Source organism: Trachurus japonicus, chromosome 18 (assembly GCF_045865225.1).
Source record: "Trachurus japonicus isolate A0001 chromosome 18, Traja_1.0".
Lineage (NCBI taxonomy): Eukaryota > Metazoa > Chordata > Actinopteri > Carangiformes > Carangidae > Trachurus > Trachurus japonicus.
The window spans coordinates 16,440,914-16,462,898 of record NC_140924.1 but is presented as its reverse complement, the minus strand read 5'-3'; the positions used below and the strand labels follow the sequence as shown (position 1 = coordinate 16,462,898).

The 21,985-nt window shown below is 38.6% G+C and overlaps 1 protein-coding gene across 1 annotated transcript in view; it reads left to right on the top strand.

Moving 5' to 3' along the window:
• The first annotated feature begins 827 nt into the window (after nt 1–827).
• LOC146968961 (sterile alpha motif domain-containing protein 9) overlaps nt 828–21,985 on the top strand; it is a 58,237-nt gene continuing 37,079 nt past the window's right edge. Inside the window, exon 1 of the mRNA XM_085759328.1 lies at nt 828–898. The gene's annotated coding sequence lies outside the window, so the exon portion shown is untranslated. The remainder of the gene's footprint in view (nt 899–21,985) is intronic.

Sequence of the window (21,985 nt, the reverse complement as noted above, 5' to 3'; positions counted from 1 at the left end):
TCTGACCATTGTTGTGAGGTCAGACACACCTGGATTAATCAGTTGGTCCAATAATGTAAAACAGGAAATAAACAAACTGGCTTATTTCAGGAAGTAGTGGAGCTGTGCATAAAGCCCATCCAATGCCAGGGAAAGTTGACAAACAGGTTTTAATAACCATAGTAAGTACTACTGATAGTGAAAGAATAGGTTTCATTGTGATGATGAAAGACAACTGACAATAAGTTGTGACAATCATTCAAATTGTGGTTTTGTATAATATTTACAAAATGCACATTCAGTTTTTGACATTTTTACAGTTCTGATTATTGCATTACAGTAATTAAGAGACTGAAAATAATTTGCATAAACTCCTGTCAACAACATTTCATAGACCAACCAACCCCACCCTTTACTGGAAATCATTGTAAGCATTTAGACAACAAAGACAAATTAACCTCACTCTTAAATTTCCATTGCCAGTATTGGTTTTGTAATTCGATACATTGTCTTATACATTATGTAATGGTAAATTCAGCAACTTCCATTATCCCACACAACTTCACAAAGTCAACACGGACTGTCTGTTTGTGTGTTAGATAGTGAGCAAGAGTGTTCAGCTCAAGCTAGACATTTTCACAACCCTTATTTTTTCTAACTCATATTTCAGGTACAAGCATTTGCATCTAATATGAATTCCAAAGCAAACACAAGGACATTTCAGATATAGCCTTGAGCAGTTCAACGTTGTGCATCTTTCCCTAATCAAACTTGATTCATTTGGGTGTGGCATGCAGTCTAACCACCTTTCTGGGTCCATATATAGCGCCTGAATCTCTTGTGTAGATACCAGTTACAAAGAGGATTTGTACATGTACAGTAGCATGTCTTCAAAGACCTGTTGATCATACAGAAAAAGGTAAGATTTGTTTTTTCTAAATCTCCGTATGATACTGCAAGCAACATGTGCAAGTGTCAGCAACAGTAAAAATATTTATGCTATTGTGACTTTTAACCTAACTTTTTACTGAAATTCAAGAGCTCTAGATTAAGTCGGGACTGTGACCCTAGATTGTGGCACTGAAAAACATATTGGCACTGAAAAACATATTTCAGTTTAAAAGAATTACAGTTCAGTTCAAATTCTTGAACTAAAAAAAACAAGTTAAATTGCTAATATTAAAAAATAAAATCAACAACAAAAACTGACTTGCACTGAAAAGTCAGACAGATTTTTATGGTTATTTATTGGTTCAAGCAACAACTAATGCAGTACAGTACAATCTTGATTCGTGATTTTGATATTTTGTCTAATTCTGGTGTGTTACTCCTGATCTGACATCCCCTAAAAAGCCTCTGGCTGCCAAGTGCAAACTGTCCCAAGTTCATCTGGGACACTCAAATGTCTGTTTCTCTCTGCCACTGTTTTTACTTTACATAGTCTGGATTGGGTTCATTGCAGCACAGTTCATCTTAACATTAAAAACTGAACTATTTTGTCCGTACTCTAACCCTGATGTTGAATGATTTGGACTTCCAGATGCACACACGCATTTAAATTAGATTTGTCTTTTTATTCTTTGTTCAGTTGTTGGCAGATTACCCATTTTAAATTAAAGCAGAAGTAAGCGATCCGGTCGTTTTGGCTGACTTCGTTAGTTAGCAGCCCCCGCCCTCGTCATGGATCTATTGGTCCTCGTCCTTACGTCACCACATTCACGCGCATCCCTTGGCTGCACACACAGCCCTTCATGCCGTTCTCTCTCCTCATTGGATAAAGCTTGTAGGATACAAGGAAGTATACAAGACGTTTTCTCCTCGGCTCACAGCAGAGCAGAGTGACTGACAGACCCGTGTTTCGGACCAAACACTCTATGTAAGTGATTGCCGTCGGAAGATATAACTATTTAAGACTTATATTAACACAAATATTCCGCTTACTTCTGCTTTAAGGGTAAATGTAAAGGAATGTGGTTTATCTGTGGCCGTGTTATTGTCTTTAAGGCCTGATCTCAGTTGAGTATTTAAATAAATCATGTTTTATTACTTTTGTATTTTGTATTTCTATCATATTTATAATGAAATTTTCTTTTACTTTTTTTCATCAAGTTACAGGAAGCTGAAATTCAAAAATGGCAAATGGACCAGCCTTGTCCTCTGCAAATGGTGGGGAAGTTTACGTAGGTAGTGAATTCAGCAAATCCTTACCCTTGTTGGATGTCCTCTATGCAAATGAGTTTGAGGGAAAACCTCTGGATCCAGTCGCTCTTGAGCAGACAGAAGTAAACTTTTACAGAGGGGCCCCACCTCAGTGGTTGAACTTTCACATTACTGAACAGTTAGGGTCAAATGGCACTGGATCTCCTTTTATTAAACGAGATGGATATGACACGCTAGTGCAACAAATTAATCAACAAATAATACGTCCTGGAACATCAACTGTTAAACTGTTCCACCAACCAGGATCTGGAGGAACCACACTGGCCATGCAGGTGTTGTGGGACTTGAGGAAAACATTCAGGTGTGCTGTTTTAACAGGCCAAACCTCTGACATGTCAGATGTTACTAAGGAGGTGGTCCACCTCTTCACGGCAGGGAGTCGAGGCCACCAGAACACTGTACTGCTGTTAGTGAATGATGAGCACATTTTGGAAAATCTTCAAGACAGCATTATGAAAACTATTGCTGAAATGCAGAAAGATACCTACAAGCACGTGGCAGTTTTGCTCAGTTGTGTGAGAAAAGAAAACGTTCTACCAGGTGAACATGTTTCTCTAAAACTAGAACTCTCTGCCACAGAAAAGCAAAAATTCAATGAAAAAAAGGAAGATCTCAGCACAAGGTTTACTGATAAACACACACAGTTCCATGGCTTTAACATAATGCAAACTAATTTCTCTCAAGACTATGTCAAACAAAGATGCACAGTATTCTTTAAAGTCCAAAGAAGAAAGAGGCCAAAGAACACTCAGCTTGCTGCCTTCCTGTCCCTGTTGAACGCCTATGCACCAGGTTCGTATCTCCAGGAGTCCCATTGCCTAGACTTCTTTAAACATGACAGCTCCATACATGGAAACCTTTCACTGGAGGATAGGATGAAGTCTTTTCATCATCTCATCATCTTCTTCCAACAAGGAGCATCTGAAAGAAGAGTACGCATGGCTCACCATTTGATAGCACAGCAATGTATTGAACAAATGGCTGAGGTGCATGTGACCAGAAGTGACACGGCAAAAAACTTCTTGAACTATTTTTGCAGAGGAGGGGTTCCTCCATGTCTGCTTGGCTTTGTCAAAGACATGTTGACCAAAAGAGAAATGAAAAAGGAAGAGAACCTTGGCAGTACAGACATGACAGACGAGCAAGAAAGATTTTCTAGACTGATTCTAGATATTCAGAAGATGGAGCATGATGTCCTAAAAATTAAAGAGAATGAGGGCGCTGTCCTGAGTGCATCGGTTTTAAAGGTGGCATCAAAAATATTTGATAAAAATGCCTTCTTTCCACAAGCACTTGCTCGAGTCTATTACATAGAACTTAAAGACTATGATGAGGCAGAAAAGTGGGCAAAAGAGGCAAAAATCAGAGATCCCCAAAATTCATTTATTGCAGATACACTGGGCCAAGTCTATAAGAACCATCTTAACTATCTAAGCAAAAGGTCACCTGTCACACAGGGAGACATTCTGCAACTTGCCTCAAAAGCCATTGAAGCTTTCAAACATGAAGAACGACTTGCTGAAAATGAACGTGGGCCAGAGATGAAAGGTGATGGCATGCCCAAAGTCTCACGTGTTTTTAACGCAAGAGGACAATTTGGTTTCCTGCAAGTTTGCAACGTTCTATATGACTTTCTTGTTTGTCACAACAAAATCTGGAGAGAAGTTCTCACAAGGAATGTGTCCATGAGTTCAGTGCTGAAATCACTAGGAGATGATGAAATCTGCACATTTGACGATCTGATTAGCAGCCTCAGAAATGAGGTTGAAAAGAAATATGCATTTTATGAAAACTATCTGACTTACTCAAAGCCTAACATGAACAGAGATGACGCCCCATACATTTGTAGAGATAATTCAGCCTGCTATAAGAAGTATGTTGGAGAATCTCCACCCAAACATGTGAAAGAAAAATGTGCCGTTCAAGTCCAGAAACTTAAACAAAGGCTGGCTGAGACCTCTGCTGGAGTACTCTCATGTCCTGACAGAGAATACACAGAATCAAAGCTCAAAGAAATAGCTACATTGTGGGAAGAGATCTACTCAAACACAGACTCATTAACAGCTCTGGGCAACTACATTCTTGCTCATATCATCTCATTGAATATGGGAACAGATTTTCCCTCTAAATTAAAGTATTTCACCGCATTTAAACAGAAAATACCCCTGAGCCCAAAAGAAGCACCTGAGCTCCACATGTTAGCCCTCCTCTTACACTGGCCTACAGGCAGTGAAGACAAATGCATCTTCAACCTCACTGAATTGGTCGAGAACATGCACTCTTCTTATGAACTTACATATAAGCAATACTTCAGATCAAGGTACATTCGCCCTCTGTTTTTCATTGGGAAAGGTAAAGGTCTCAAAAGAATTGTGCACAGAAGAGTCCTTGAGCAATTGGGGCCAAACAATGGAGAAATACAAGACTGGAGCAACTCGAGTGAAGATAAGATTTTCAAAGATCCCAATATTCAAACTCTTCTGCTCAGAGTTGAAGGAGTGGTGAGAAACTACAGCCTGTATGTAACTATTAATGGCAGAGAGATTAAGGTAGATGCAAACACGCGGAACGGCCTCTGGAAAACACGCCAAGTTTCCTTTTACCTTGGGTTCAACATCAAAGGTCCTGTAGCCTTTGGCATCCAGACCAAACCCATCAAAGAGGATAAAAAAACAGGTTCCTGTTGAACTGGTGATCTCGCCTGACAATAAGGAATAGAGCCTGATGACAAATAAACAGTGACTCAGCAAAAAGGCTAATGTTTAAGTTGGCACAATTGATCTCTGCTGAACATAAAACTATCATTATCTCTCTATACTGATATACTATATATACACATCAGTTTCTAAATCAAGTCATTGAGCCAGTATTTTATTGCTCGAAAAATAATTGATCATTGGGCAAAGCCAAAAGGAAAATTCTCAAGTTTGTGAGCTCTTCTGTAAAAAAAAAAAAAAAAAATGACTTCAGGAAAATTAAGTTCTTAAAACTTTGTACATTGTTGTGCTTCTCTATGAAAATTCCCCTTTTGGTATAAATATCTGTTTTCTACTTGATTTACTTTTATTTGATTTTTTATTGTATTTTATTTACTTGTATTATTTTAATTACTATGTTTTTTTAAATTCCTATTCCTATGTCAGTGAATGTTTTGTTTTGTGGGAAAATGAAAAGAAAGAAATTGTACAGAGCACACTAAAGAAATTGTTATACTTTTAAGATTAGATTTATACATTACATACAGTATACTCAGTATACTACATTTAAATGTCTATTGGGGAGATTGAAGGTTTGTTGATTTGTTTGGTTTAAATTGGTAGACAAGAAAATAACATGGATTTAATGTATATGATCACAGTGAGTTTTAATGACATTAATTCCCTCATATATTTTCACATCTTTTCCTCTGTCCGTTATATAATGTTTTATTTTCAAGAGGATTAATATGATACTTCAGCTATAGTTCACCATGAATACAAAAACAGTAAAAACGTTTTTAGTTTAGTTTTTTTCTTTTTGTTTGTTTATTATCCATCAGCATGTCACAGAAGAATGTAAAATGTATAGCACAGTTCCTTCAGTGGTAATGATTTCCATCAGCAGCAGGTCCACTGAAGAATAACTAAACTAAATCCAACAGGTAGCCTATTGCTTGTTAACATCTGTACCACCTTTGGAAATCTGGAGGCTCAAACTTGTTGTTACTGGTTCATCCGAGCCATCAGCTCCTCCAGCTGTGGGCGCGCCTTGAAGGGAAAAAAAATGTGTTAAAGCTGTTCACCTGCTGGAAATGTATAATACAAAAATGTCTGAGTCTAATAAATTGTGAAAATTCTGTTAAACAAGTTTTCTCAATGAATTAAAAATGAATGCATCGAAGGTGCACAACTTTAATATATATTGTATAAAGCATGACACAAAAATTGACCTGCTTAAGGAAGAGAAAGGCTGAGTACATTATCAACCCACTGACAATGGCAACAAGTGCAGCTGCCATAACAATTCCACCTTGATGCATCAAAAAGAAAAAAGAAAAATAAGATATAAACTAAAAAAACAAAGCTACAGATATCCAGATTTACTGAATTAATTCAAGGTGAGTGTGTTTCACTTCATGGTGACAATGGTAGTGTGGTGGAAAATTGCTATGATAAGTATTTTCCTGGTAATGAGTAGTAATGTAGTCTTAATAGTAGGCCTAGTAGTCTTAGTTAACTCCATTAGTGGAGACAGTTGTGAACTGACCATAATAAACCTGGGGACAGAGGAAGGACACTAGGATGTCCCACGTACACCCATGTTTACTAATTGCTCTAGGTTGTAAATACCTACAGAGAAACCAACAACGGGGGTAGACATTTGTTGAGTAACACATCTGTTGGATTGTTTTATTGTCTGAGAAAACTAGAAGTGCTTGTAGTAATGAAGTAACCAGAGTCATAAAGTGGGGTATAAGAAGGGACTGGCAACACTGTGTACCCAACTAACTTCCACACTACCTACACTATCAGCCAGAGGATGTTGACCAGGACAAGCAGGAGGAAATTCAGTGAATTTACACAACCAACCATGTCAGAAGCTTTTCAGAGGTGTATAAAACATGACATACACTCAAAACACATAAATGATTTGAATACATGATGAATCCAGTTCCTGGAATTCTTATGAGAAGCAAGCTGCTGTTTTGTTTAAGGAACAACTGTACGTTCCCTGTGCTGTCTAGTGGTACTGGGAAAGCAACAATGAATGAATATATAAAATCGGGTCAAAATAGGAATGAAACATCCAGGTTCTAAAGAGCCAATGAGTTTTATTAACACAGCACAGGAAAATCCACAAAAGACTGGGAGTCATGGACTGGAAAAACCACAAGACCAAACTCAACCCAACACACTGAGAGTCTCTGACCACAATGCCAAGATCCACATGATCAACTCCCACACTCCGCTCACTGGCTCAATCTGGCCCCAGGTAATCTTTTCTTCTACAATTGGAATCTACTGTATGTAAGTACATACATAGAGAATTTCTTTTTTTTTTTCAATAGTAGGCAGAGATCTCTGAAGATGTTTTAATATTTTCTGCACCGCTCCGAGGCTCCGACGATGGGCTGCAGGAAGCTCTGAGTAACAGAGGGAGAGTAGCTAAGGAGTCAGTCCAACTTTAGCTAAAAAGCAGGACCAGCAGGCAGCAGACAGTAAGCTACTAGATCTCTAAATAGCAGTGTTGTTGTCAAAATGACCACGATCATTTTTTAATTAATTAATCTGTAGTGATAGCTTGTCAGAAAATGGGTGTAGCCGAACCAAAGTTTATGTTTGCTTATTCACTTTGTTTATATAATGCATATTTTTCATTAGTAAAATATCTGCACCAGTTGGAGTCACACTTAATTTATGTTGTATGGTCTTATTTGAATGGGAAAATGTGAAGAGGTCTGGAATATATTTAGTTTTCGAGTCTACCTGAGGTACCTGAAGGTCAAATTTGGCCTGGACATATCCATGGTAATAAAACATCTGTAAAATTACTCAGGTTCACTTGTTTTTAGCATCTACTTTTGCACAGTTACTCAATAGATGTTACTTTACCAATTCTTAGATTCACTGGGCTGGTATCCCATGCAGGGGCGCCGCTAGGGATTTTGGGCTCCATGAAAAGAATCTTTACAGGGCCCCCAACACAGCGGCAAAATTTTTTGATGCTATTTTATATGCAATTATGCATTTTAATGTTTTTTTGACTATCATTACACTACATTTGTGAAAGAGGAACAACATGACAGTTGACATGTACAGTAGGGGAAGAACTGAGCACTCGGAATACAATGGAATTCATTTTTCATTTCCCATAACAGATTCACCTTTGTATTGTTTTGAGACTGTAGTAAAATGTATTATTATTGCAGGCGTTGATGTTTCCAAAACAATAAAGTTATTGTTACCAGGACATTGAAAATAAAACATTTGTGATTATATGTTAGTTAAAGCAGAAGTAAGCGGAATGTTTGTGTTAATATAAGTCTTAAATAGTTCTATCTTCCGACAGCAATCACTTATATAGTGTTTGGTCTGAAACACTGGTCTGTCAGTCACTCTGCTCTGCTGTAAGCTGAGGAGAAAACTTTCCTTGTATCCTACAACCTTTATCCAATGAGGAGAGAGAACGGCATAAAGGGGCGGTCCTCTCTGTGTGTGCAGCCAAGGGATGCGCGTGAATGTGGTGACGTAGGGACGAGGAGGGCGGGGACTGCTAACTCCATCAGCTGACAAGAAGTTAGCCAAAACCACTGGATCGCTTACTGCTTTGATAACTTGGTGTCATTATTTTTACTGTATTATCATTTCATCATCATGAGGGGCCTCTCTGGGCCCCTAGAATCCATCTCCTTTACCCTCCCTTTTCGGCGCCCCTATGACTTTTAAAGTAGCAGAGATTTTCCCAAAATGCATTTACAGCCTTTTAGACTGAAATTCTTAATTTTCAGCTGCTAACTGGACTTAGTTGGAGGAACATCGTCAAATGTGAAGATTTCAAGTATAAATTTCACAGTTTTAACTGAAGTAACGTTGCTGAGTTTCATTCACTGGCGCTGAGTGTCAGTCACTCGGATGTTTTTTCTCGTATACTGCCTGTTTTTTTTCCATGTGCTTAGTCCTCTAATGGTGTAGCAAGTGACGGTTGTTGTCCAGACCATTGTTTCATTGAAGACTTACTGCTCTAAAACAATATGAATATTTGATTCACGCCTGTTGGAAACTGGTTTTGGAGGCTGTGACACTGTGCTTTAACAATGCAGTGAGGAGTGTCATCCACATCCATTACTACATTTTCACATACACTTCACAACATTAACCCTGTTGGATGCCATGGGCTCAATGCTGTTAGAAACTTTTGCTAAGGTTTCCCTCTCATGGGGCAAGAAGTACTTCAGGATTTATTTTGCAATGACTGCAACAAAATATGATATGAGGTATTATTAAAACAAATATAAAGGTGTGGCTTTTTGTCATGATTTAAATGAGACTGAACTGAAATTATGCCATTTTGTCATTGTGCTAAAATGAATATAAATATTATATATTAAAATATATTTGCTAACCTATACTGTGTTGACTAATGCTGCATTCTTTGTATGAATGAATTAAAGATTATTAAATCCAAATATAACATTCAGTAGTAATCAACAATTCAGTGTTTAAATGATTTCAATTCATGACTTGTATATTTACAACAGTACTGTGAAGGGAAACATTCTGAAACTGTGGGACAACCCCGAGAGCAAAAAAAACCAATTCTTCCATCTGTCCTTACTTTTCTCCACTGTTGCTTTCCTCTACTGTACACTTTCATTCGTTTGGTAAACCAATGTCCAAATGGAAAAGTGCTGTGTAAAGTGCCCACAGATGCAGTTTGGGTCATTTTCATCAAACAACTGAGTTACAAATTTGTTTAGAAAGTAATTAGTAATTATTTTAATATATATAACTATTTTAGTAGTTAGAATTACAAAACTACCATAAACCGTATTGGTTGGACAAAATAAGCTCTAGACTTTTGAGACTTTTTATTTAGACCTTTCAGTATTTGTTATAAACATAGTAAATATGACCATCTTGAACGTAAGAGGGGCACTAGTACTTTTCCATCACGAGCACTAGTTGCAAACCAACAGGTTATTGCATTCATAAAAGTCCAGGATGACTGGTGTCACAATACCTCATTGTTTTGTTATCATAAATTCAAGAGCTCTAAATCACTGTGACCTTAGATTGTGGCACTGAACTGCACTGAAAAGTCAGACAGATTTTTATGGTTATTTATTGGTTCAAGCAACAACTAATCTGACATCCCCTAAAAAGCCTCTGGCTGCCAAGTACAAAATGTCCCAAGTTCATCTGGGACACTCAAATGTGTGTTTCTCTCTGCCACTGTTTTTACTGTACACAGTCTGGATTGGGTTCATTGCAGCACAGTTCATCTTAACATTAAAGATGGACAAGGATAAATCTTGGATTGACCTTCATTCATTGGTTAGAGCTGAGAAAAAAACAGGTTATCTGCCCAACACCATACTCGCCATCTTATTGCTGGACTAGTAACTAATGTATTTGCTGGTTACATCAGCCAAGGCTTGTCAACTAATGCACATGTACGATGTACCCATGTCCGAGATTGGGACTCAATTTGTGACTTGCATTTGGCAGTACTGTAAAGGAATTAACATTCTGCAACTGCACTTCACAGGGAAACATACACTTTTCTACACAGTTAATTTTTCCTTACATTTTCATTGCATTCATTTGTAAGCCATTTCTTTCAAATGGACTTGTATTAATTAGGTTATGGTTATGAAGAGTACTAATATTATTGTTGTTGTTCTTACTAATCATAATAACTTTAATACCGGTAAATATAACAAATTTAATTGTCAGAATTACAAAACAAATTTTTGACTTTTGAGACTTCAGACCATTAACTGTTGGGCATATTTATTATGTTTATAACATAATAAATATGCTCAACGTTACCAGGATATTCATCTTGAAAATAAGAGTGGCGCCAGTACTTCTCTACCACAAGCACTATGTACCTGCAAACTGTCAGTTTCACATCATCCATCCATCCAGTATGACTGGTGTCACAATACCTCATTGTTTAGTTATCTAGCTTGACTTGTGAAGATTTATGTGTTTACTATGTATGTAAATTCTTGTGGAGATTTTAATCATCCAATCAAACAGACTTGCCTTTTCATTTAGGGGTTCACGTATAAAGGTTCACTTGAGTTCAATCCAATGCCAGTTAAAGTTGACAAACAAGTTTTAATAACCATAGTAACTACTACTGATAGTGAAAGAATAGGTTTCATTGTGATGATGAAAGACAACTGACAATAAGTTGTGACAACCTTTAAAATTGTGGGTTTGTATAATATTTACAAAATGCACATCCAGTTTTTGACATTTTTACAGTTCTGATGATTACATTACAATAATTAAGAGACTGAAAATAATTTGCATAAACTCCTGTCAACAACATTTCATAGTTAAGATGAGAAACAACGCACACCGTAGGTTGTAGAGGTGCTGGAGATGGATAAGATTGAAAAAAGAAAAAGAGGAACGCCGCACACTCAGTTTTATAGTTTATAGAGTTTTTTTAAACAACATTTCATAGACCAGATTAACCAACCCCACCCTTTACTGAAAATCATTGTAAGCATTTCCTGTAAATCAGTAGAACAGACAACAAAGTCTTGAGCAGTTCACCGTTGTGCATCTCTCGATAATGAAACCTGATTCTATTAGGTGTGGCATGTGGTTACCACCTTCCTGGGTACAATATATAACATGGATCCAGTGTGTAGTTACCAGTCACAAACAGAATGTGTGCAGGCAGCAAGTCTTCAGAGACTTGTGTAACGGGTGTGAGTTCTAAGTTGTGAATAAAGAATAAAGATAAAAACTGAATAATGGTCTCTTCTGGGGAGCCACTGGCCATAAACAAGCACGGGCAATAGTTACAACGGAAGATATTTATTAAAACAGGGCTATATTAGAAGCAGGCTGAGACTATGATAAAAACACAATAAAAAGGAGTCCATGGAGTAGCTACGACGAGAGGGAACAGGTGGTGGCAGAGCGCAGTCCAGTTACGATTCAACTCCAAGCTCGTGTCCTCTCCCCTTCAGGTGCGTGGGTCCAGTCCCGGCGTCACCTCCAACTATCATGTAGTACCAGTCAATAACCAGTCAACACTCTGGGTTTAAACTGGAGAAACCCATTTGAAAATAATAAACTAAATCAACATGTAGCCATCAAAGTCAAACCAAAACAATGGGCTACATGGAAAGTAAAGTCCAAAACAAACAATCATAAACAAAATCAAGGGGTTTCTCTGTCTTCCCGTCTGTATAACAAGTGATGAGGGGAGTGGAATAAAAGCGGTACTTAGCTCGGAGGAGGGGCAAAGCTCACTTATACCCCTCCACGTTTCCCGCGTTGCGTCTCCCCTGTATCCTGCAGCCGACCAGCGCCGTCTGTGGCTCGCTCCGCCGCTGCGTTCTCTGTCGTCCAGCCGTAGGCTGGATCCTGCTCTCTTTCCGTCGTCCTGCTCCGTGAGTCACGCCGCGCTCTTTGTCTGCTTCTGTCCCGTCTCGTCTCTGCCGTATTCTTCCCGTCGCTCCCATAGATATATATAAGAACTAGATGACTCACCCGCAGCTGTTTCCCAATGACAAAGCGTAGCCAGTATGGCGGCCATCTTGGGACGGGCAACTCTCTCCCTCAGAGCATTAAGCCTATGCTGCATGTTCTGCTATAATGACCACAACTTGCTCAGTTTTTGTCCGATTTCAAAACGGTTTGATTTTTATGAACGTTTATGCAGTTATGATGCAGCATATTTAGAATCACGGATAATTGTAATAATGTTTTTTTTTTTGTAAAAGTAACATTATAGTGACATTATGCAAATAGTTAAAGTAATAGCTACATAGCCTACTGATTTATTTTTCACAGAGTTATGAATCGTTTTTTTAGTGCAGATGACTGGATCACCTATCTGCTGCACTGTAACTGCAGCCAGAGTCAGAGACAGTTGCCCGTCCTCATATGGCCGACTGTGAGCTACGCCTGCGTGTAGTGCGATCTACCCCCTTGGTCGCTCCCCTTTCACCTGTCCAGACCCCGCCTCCTCTGTTCCTCCGCCAACCGCACACCTGCAGTCTCCCGGACCTCTTCCGGGGCAGTCCTGATGGCGCCAAAAGCCTGTGGAGACAGATTAACAAACAGCGCCCCCCACTGGTCCCACACATGGGCATAGTCACCCTGTGACACTTGATCATCATTTGGAGGAAGGTAAGATTTGTTTTTCTAAATCTCTGATACTGCAAGCAACAAATGTAGAAAAGCAACAGTAAAATATTTCTTTATTGTCATGAATTGTAACTTTATTTTATTCATTTATTTATTTTACTTTTTACCAAAATTAGTGAGGTCTAAATTAACTCTGGAAAAAAATTTCAGTTTTCAGTATTTCTTGTCAAACTATTTTTGATGTAGGCAGTGATATCCCTCTTGATATGCATTTCAGGGCATGTGTGACACCCTCCACAGTGTCTTATTTCTTGTCCATTTGGAATGTCAGCATTTTTGGTCACTGCCTTTTTGTCAGACACAACCTCCCTATTAGTTCCCCTGTATACTGTACCTGTTTGTGTAGTTTTAAAGGTGGACAGAAATGGCTGTTTGTCCTGTTTGTCGCGCCGAGTTGTCACAAGCTGCAACACGAGTTTACCCGAGTAAGGAAAACGAATTTGATTGGTCGTTATCGAGCGGGCGGGATATTCAAAGTTTGGGGCGAGACCGAGCTCCGTGTGTGTGTGCGTGTCTCAGACGTTTGAATTACGGATTACGGATCCAATATCAGTGGCTGGTGAATCGTGTACAGGCTGACGTATAATCTGTGCGCCTGCATTATCCAATGCGGAAAAAAAAATACACACTTTCATCCCGGATTTACTCAAAAATAGAATTTTGCACAAAGTTTGGCCTACATCGTCTGATAGATGAGTTATTACACTAATTTTATGACCAATTTTCTTTTCTGTACACCTTTAAAAAGACTAAAGACTGTCAGGTGAGTCAGGCTTTTCTTTTTCTGTGCTGATGGGGACAATTATGCCTTGAAAACTCAATGATCATTGTCCAACCGTCCAGAAGGATTGGTCCTGTTTTGTGATGGAGAGAGAGACGTCTGGTTGTTACGTAAAGCACCATTATTTGGAAAGGACCGCTGTGTATTTCCACATACAAATTAATTTGGCCATAATTCACACTTAAAAAATACATTCCTCCTTGCCTTCATTCCTCAGTTAAAAGATTTTCAGACCAATTTTTGACAAGTTTCTGGGAAGATATTTATTATCTTGTTTCTTTTTTTAGACAGAAGACAGAAATAGAACTCGTTTTTTTTTTTTCATTTTATCTTTGGTTTTAAATGAAATACCATAGTTTTCTCATTATTTAAACTTCAAAAAACAAACTGCCTCAGTGAACATTGAACCAAAACCGCAGCCTGCCAGGTACAAATACAAACTAGTTTGTGCAAATCTTTGCACCCTTCATAACTTAGCAGCCATTTTAATCATTTTATTAACTGCAGTGTTGGTCACACCACTGGTTAATTGTTTGTTTGGACACACACACACACACACACACACACACACACACATACACATAATGAAATGATAGCTATCGGACCAGCAAAGTTATGCCACCGGTTTGATCACTTTACTGTATCTCTGGATGAATGTGTTATTCACTGCAAGGATAAGGTAAAAAATCTTGGAGTGCTCTTTGATCAGACCCTCTCTTTTGAGTCACATTTAAAGGAGGTGACTAAAATAGCATTTTTTCGCCTCAGAAAAATCGCTAAGATAAGATCTATCCTTTCTTTGAAAGACGCAGAGACTCTTATTCATGCCTTTGTAACTTCAAGGTTAGATTATTGTAATGTGCTTTTATCTGGGCTGCCCAAAAAGAGCCTTCGTGGTCTGCAGTTGGTCCAAAATGCAGCAGCCCGTTTGCTGACCGGATCATCCCACTATGAACATGTTAGCCCTGTATAGGCCTCTCTTCATTGGCTCCCTATTCGGGTCAGAGCCGATTTCAAGGTGCTGTTGTTGACGTACAAAATTTGAAATGGTCTTGCTCCAATCTATATGTCAGACCTTGTTAACACTTATGTACCTGTACGACCTTTGCGCTCCCAGGCGAGTGATTACCTGAGTGTCCTAAAGGTGAATAAAAAAACAGCAGGTGAGCGGGCCTTTTCCTTCCGCGCACCTACTTTGTGGAACAGTCTTCGCTTGGACATCAGGCAGTCATGTTCAGTTGAGGTCTTTAAAGCTAAGCTTAAGACCCACTTGTATACTGTCACGTATGAGTAGGTGTTTTTGCCTTCTCTGTCATCCATGTTTGAACTGTTGTTTTATTGTTGTGTCTGTTTTCACATGTTTTTAAACGTTCTGTAACTGTACAGCACTTTGATGGAAAGTGCTCTATAAATAAAATTATTATTATTATTATACATTTAATGATATTTTGAGGGTATGCCTTTATTAGATAGGACAGTGTAGAGAACGCAATTAAAGGGCAAATGTAAAGGAATTTGGTTTGTTGTTGGCAGCTCTCATAAGTGTCATTGAGTCACACACATGTTAGGAGAGGGGTAAAGCTAATAATGAGGTGGCCTATATACATTCTTGGGTAATAAATCATGTTTTATTAACTGATCTGTTTTGAATTTCCATAATTTCTAATGAAATGTTCTTTTTTTCACTAGCTTATAGGACACTGAAATTTGGAAATGACAAACAGACCAGCCTTGTCCACTAAAGATGGGCAAATATACATAGGGAATATAAATAGGGAACACAATCAGAGAGTTTTAGATGTTCTACATGAAAATCAGTTTGAAGGAACACCTCTGGATCCAGTCGTTCTTGAGCAGACAGAAGTAAACTTTTACAGAGGGGCCCCACCTAGCTGGTTGAACTTTCACATTAGTGAACAGGCAGAGTTAAATGGCATTGGAACTCCTTTTATCAAACGAGATGGATATGAGACACTTGTGCAGCAAATTCATCAAAGAAGAAAACGCCCTGGAACATCAACTGTTAAACTGTTCCACCAACCAGGATCTGGAGGAACCACACTGGCCATGCAGGTGTTGTGGGACTTGCGGAAAACGTTCAGGTGTGCTGTTTTAACGGGAGCGACCTTAGATGTCAGAGAAGTGTCAGATGTTGCTGAGAAGGTGGTCCACCTCTTCACGGCAGACCGCCACAACACTGTAGGCCCTACTGCTGTTAGTGAATGATGAGCACATTTTGGAAAATCTCCAAGACAGCATTATGAAAACGATTGCTGAACAGAGGATAAAATGCTACATACCTGTGGCAGTTTTACTCAGCTGTGTGAGAAAAGAAGAAGTTCTACCAGGAGAACATGTTTCTCTAAAACTAGAACTCTCTGACAAAGAGAAGCAGAAATATAAAGAAAAAAAGGAAGAGCTCAGCAGAAGGTTCCCTGATGAACACAAACAGTTCCATGGCTTTAACATAATGCAAACTAACTTCTCTCAAGACTATGTCAAACAAGCATGCACAGTATTCTTTAAAGTCCAGAGAAGAAATAGGCCAAAGAAGACTCAGCTTGCTGCCTTCCTGTCCCTGTTGAACGCCTATGCACCAGGTTCATGTCTCCTGGAGTCTCAGTGCCTTGACTTCCTCAAATATGACAGCTCCATCCATGGAAACTTTTCACTGGAGGACAGAATGCAGCCCTACAGTCATCTCATTGTCACTTTCCAAACAGATGAAACATCTGAAAGAAGAGTGCGCATGGCTCACCACATGATAGCACATGAATGTATTGAACTGATGGCACATAAAACCAGAAGTGACACAGCAAGAAACTTCTTGACCCGCTTTTGCAGTGGCAAGGTTCCTCAATGTCTACTTGGCTTTGTCAAAGACATGTTGACCAAACGAGAAACCAGAAAAGTGAGAACAAACAATAGCACAGACTTTAGCGAGAAAAAAGAAAGATTTTCTAGACTGATTTTAAAAATTCAGGAGGAGGAGCCCGATGTCCAGAGTGCATCAGTTTTAAAGGTGGCGTCAAACAAATTTCGTCAAGATCCATTTTTTCCACAAGCACTTGCTCGAGTTTATTACATAAAAATACAAAATTACAACCAGGCAGAAAAGTGGGCAAGAAAGGCAATAAAAAGAGAACCCAAAAATTATTTTATTGCTGATACACTTGGCCAAGTCTATAAGAACCATCTGAAGGCAAAAGGTCCCAAGTTAGAAAATGTAAAAAGCAGATACTTACCAGCACAACCAAGAGAAGTTTTGCAACTGGCGTCAAGGGCCATTAAAGCATTCAAAGATGAAGAAGAAGTTGCTGAAAATGAACTTGGGCCAGAGATTGGGGGTGAGGGCATGACCAAAGTCTCACATGATTTTAATATCAGAGGACAGCTTGGTTACCTGCAAGTTTGCAACCTTCTGTATGACCTTCTTGTCAATCAGAACACAACCTGGAGAAGAGTTCTCACGAAGAATGTCTCTTTGGGCTCTGTCCTAGAATCACTTGGAGACAACAAACTCTTCAGATATTATGATCTAATAAAAAGCCTCAGAGACAACGTGAAGAAGAGGTGTGATTTTTTACATGAGTTTTTTACTTACTCAAAGCCTGACGTGCAAAAAGAGGATAACCCATACATTAAGAGAGGTGTCTTATTATGCCACTCCAATTACACTGGCCATCAACTACCTGACCTTCTACAGGAAGTCAGGAGCAAATTTCAAGATGGTGTGGAAGTCGAAGGTTTTTTAAGAGATGTGGACACCCCTGAGGCCACCCTCCCCGAGCTGGTGGAAATAATGAACTATTGTGAGTGCGCATGTACAGATTACTACCGATCAAGGTACCTCTGTCCCCTGTTTTACCTTGGTGCAGATGAGGCAGGAAGGATTGTTCCTAGATGCATAGAGCACATTTTGCAGAACACAACTACAGACTTCATCAATTACATGATGAGCAAGGATCACATTTTCAGAGATCTGAGGGTCCAAAAAAACCTCATCAAATACCACGGAAAAGTCCAAAACTACAGCATTGTTATAAGAGCAGGAGATAGGGAAATTAATGTGAAAGCCAACATACGAGATAGACTTTGGATTCCACGTGATGTTTCCTTCTACCTCGGATTCACCATCGGAGGTCTGGTAGCCTTTGGCATCCAGACAAATGGTAAGAATAGTGGTCCTTTGAATTACTGTATAAACAAGGCAATGAATAAAACAATCTAGCTGTGAAATTAAATAGAGCCAAGTTTAATGGTTTCATTAAGTGATTTACTACACATTGGACATTTATGAACTACAACACTTCTTTCATGCTGCCTCAATTTAGGCAGTTCCCACAAATAATCATTTACAGCAATCATTTTAGTTAAAGGGATAGTTCACCCTAGAATGATATTTCGCTCATTATCTACTCACCCTCATGTTGACTAAGGGCTGGAAGAAGTTTCAGAGTCCTCCGTCCCTTCTCTGAGTTACAGGGGGTCTTGGTGTAGCAGTGCATGTCCATATAACGGTTGCAAAGGGACACCAGAGCTCTTCGTAAAAAAACACACACAAAAAAACATCCAAATACCTCCATGCTGCTCGTATGTAATGTCCGTCTTGTGCTGAAGCCCCAAATTGCGTAATTGTCCCGAAAAAAATTAAATAAGTCTATATTTTAAGCTTGTTTGTAGCGGAAGCTTCTCGAAGCTCCTCTTCCTGGTCCGTCCAAATCTCGCGTGATTTGCGCCGGCGTCAGTGCGGTTACTGCGAATCACGCGAGATTTGGACGGACCAGGAAGAGGAGCTTTGAGAAGCTTCCGCTACAAACAAGCTTAAAATATAGACTTATTTAATTTTTTTCGGGACAATTACGCAATTTGGGGCTTCAGCACAAGACGGACATTACATACGAGCAGCATGGAGGTATTTGGATGTTTTTTTGTGTGTTTTTTTTTACGAAGAGCTCTGGTGTCCCTTTACAACCGTTATATGGACATGCACTGCTACGCTGAGACCCCCTGTAACTCAGAGAAGGGACGGAGGACTCTCAAACTTCTTCCAGCCCTTAGTCCACATGAGGGTGAGTAGATAATGAGCGAAATATCATTCTAGGGTGAACTATCCCTTTAATGCCATAAAAAAATCAAAACATATAATGTTTTATATTTTAAAAAAATTTCATAATGTGCTTGTATTTCCCACTGTGTCTTAATAAGAGGCTGCAAGAGACTCTGGATCTTGCTGCAGTGGCACGATAAAAATCTCGATTCTTTCAATTACTTTTTGTTTTGTTAGTGAAGACAATGTTGTTGTTTTTATACAAAATGGTTGATCCAGAAACAGCAACACAAAGACTTGTCCTCTAAAACAGGAATCTGGTGGATGGACTGCAGTCACGCCAACATGTGATGCCAATATCTATCAGTAAGAATAACATTATCATTAAAATGTACCTTGAAACCATGAAATAAACCAATACTCCTTTTAATCACATAAGTAAAACTGGATCCAAATGGGCACGTTTCCATTATTTTAAAGTTTTGCATTTAACAGTTAAAAAAAACAACCCCTGTTTCACCTCCCGCAGGTTGCAGTCTGAAGCAGGACGTTTCCAATGCAATGTGTCTGCCCTACGCTGGGTTTGTAAGGGAAAGGTCAGCTTCAAATACCAGTTTAGCTCTTGGGAGACACGCAAGCAGATGTTGGACAACATGAGTTGCAAACCAGGAGGTCCTCTACTGGACATCAAAAACATTCATGGAAAGATTGATGAAATGTATGTCCCACACTGGACATGTACCGGTGAGTGAATAGGATGAGAAGAACTGTAGAATTGAACTCCAGTTGTTCAGCATGTTTGGTTGCAATGAGACCTCTCTGTAATTCCTCTGTCATCCTGTTCAGATGGCCTCTCCACCGTTTCTGACAAGTTTGCAGTTCTTCATGAAGGAGAGCTTGGAAACTTTCTAGAACAAGTGTCTGATGTCACAGCCGCACATGTCAAGATACACCACCCCAACTTCTCAACACACGGCGTTCTCACAAGAGCTGGCTTTCCACTGAAAGTGCACTGCAACGTGTTGATTTATCAGACCAGAGAGAGGCCTCTCACATTACGTGTTCATCTGATACCTCGTGATCATTCATTTTTATTCATTCATTTATCATTTATCTGCAAAGAACAATTAAATATGGTTGTGAAGCTGCAATGCATCAAGATACGTGAAAACATATTCTTTACTAACTCTGAAACATATTATTGAATATTTCTTCCACAGGAAGTGCAGCAAATGGAAAGGACCAGCAAGCTTATCCAAAAGCCAAACCCAGAGAAGCCCTTGCAAGTTCAGGATTCTTTCATCCTCACAACTGATGCAACAACTGCAACAGTGTCCCCTGCTGTACGTTTTGACACATTTTTAAGCTGACAGACAGGCTGTGTTAAATTCAGTTTAAATTAATTATCCAAACCTGAGTTTATCATTTACCATGGCTAGATCATATCGGTAACAACTTGTATCTTAACTCTTTATTGTGTGTATGTTCATGCGTGATGCAGGATTGCAGAATACCAGGTTGCTTCACAGTCTACATTCGTGACGCAGACCTTGACTTCCAGCTCACACTGAGAGATGCACTGGTGGACATATGGGAGTGTACAGTTTCAAGACGTTAGTGGTTATTGATTTGCTTGGTAAGTTCTCCACAACTACCAACAGTTCAATTTACAATCTATGTATTTATTGAAATGGATTTTCTTGTTGTTATGTGCTTTATGTGCATTTAAAATCAGCAACCATTTGATACTGCAACTTGTTTCAGATGAATATCAACTGTAAGACAACGGAGATGTGCAGACTACTGTGGTAACACAAGATGGGAGGAATATTCCGTACAACATCATCATCATCTGAAAATCTGCATGGTATATATGAAATGATATATTTTATATCCAGTTTACCAGATTGTTGTTGTTTTCTTTCCTGAACTAATGGGACTTCTATGAAAGCATAAGCAACATATACACAAATGAAAAATGTATTCTCAAATAATTGCCTGTTTCCTATATTACGCTAATACTACCATTCTTTTGATGATAATTCTGTTTTATACAATGAGCAAGATGGCCCAAGCAAACCCAGTGCAATGTGCAATGTGTTTTGGTACATTTTTAAAGACTTGGCTCTTTTTATTTAGATTTATCTTCTATGTCAGTAAGAAGCGACTCTTGATGTTTTGTTGTGATTCACTTGACTAAAATTAAGAAAATTGTGATACAGGATTGTGTGATTATTGAATAGATTAAAAAGGTTTTTCTGTTATTTTTTTGTGATATTTCACAATCAATTAGGTCCATTACGGTGCTCCTGAGCTGAAATAGGAGCAATAGAAATAGAACAGAATAATGTGACAAGTTGAAAATCGCATTATTTTAATTTTGTCACTATTTTTATGTTTCCTCTGTCCATGATTTTATTATTTGTGACTAAGAAGGGCAACAATATGATCAGCTAGGCCTGAACTATTTTTAGATTTTTGGTTCCTGTATTTTTTTGTTTCTTTACTAAGCTAAGATGGGTCAACAAATGAATATTGTTAAAATGTTCTGTTCTCTCTGGTATGTACTTGACTAAGAACTGACTGAAGAAATATCTATGGATCTATGGATTTGTTGTATTTGGTGATGCTAATTAAAAATATATTGTTTGTTTGATTATATCTGTGCACAAATCACAAATTCTTCATACCTGGTCTGATTAAAGGGTAAATGATTCAAAGAAATCATAAGTTTTAATATTAAATTAGTGAATTCAGATCAGTCTATCTCTGTGGCAAAGTTGGTGAGTCAGAAATGTACAGAGGGAAAAGTGGAATAATTAGGAAGAAAAGAAGGAAAAACATGTGCTAAAGCTGTTTAGTAAATGTTTATCACAAAAGCCGAATAAATTGTGAAAATGCTGTTAAACAAGTTTTTCCTCAATGTGTTTTTGTAAAAAAAGAAAAAAAAATGTAGGAAGGTGCACAACTTTAATGCAGTTATTATAGCTAATGCCATTGCCCTTGGAATCAGAAAATAACATCTAATCAATACAGGGTTTATTATTTGTAATCCCTCTACGAATTCAAACTGCT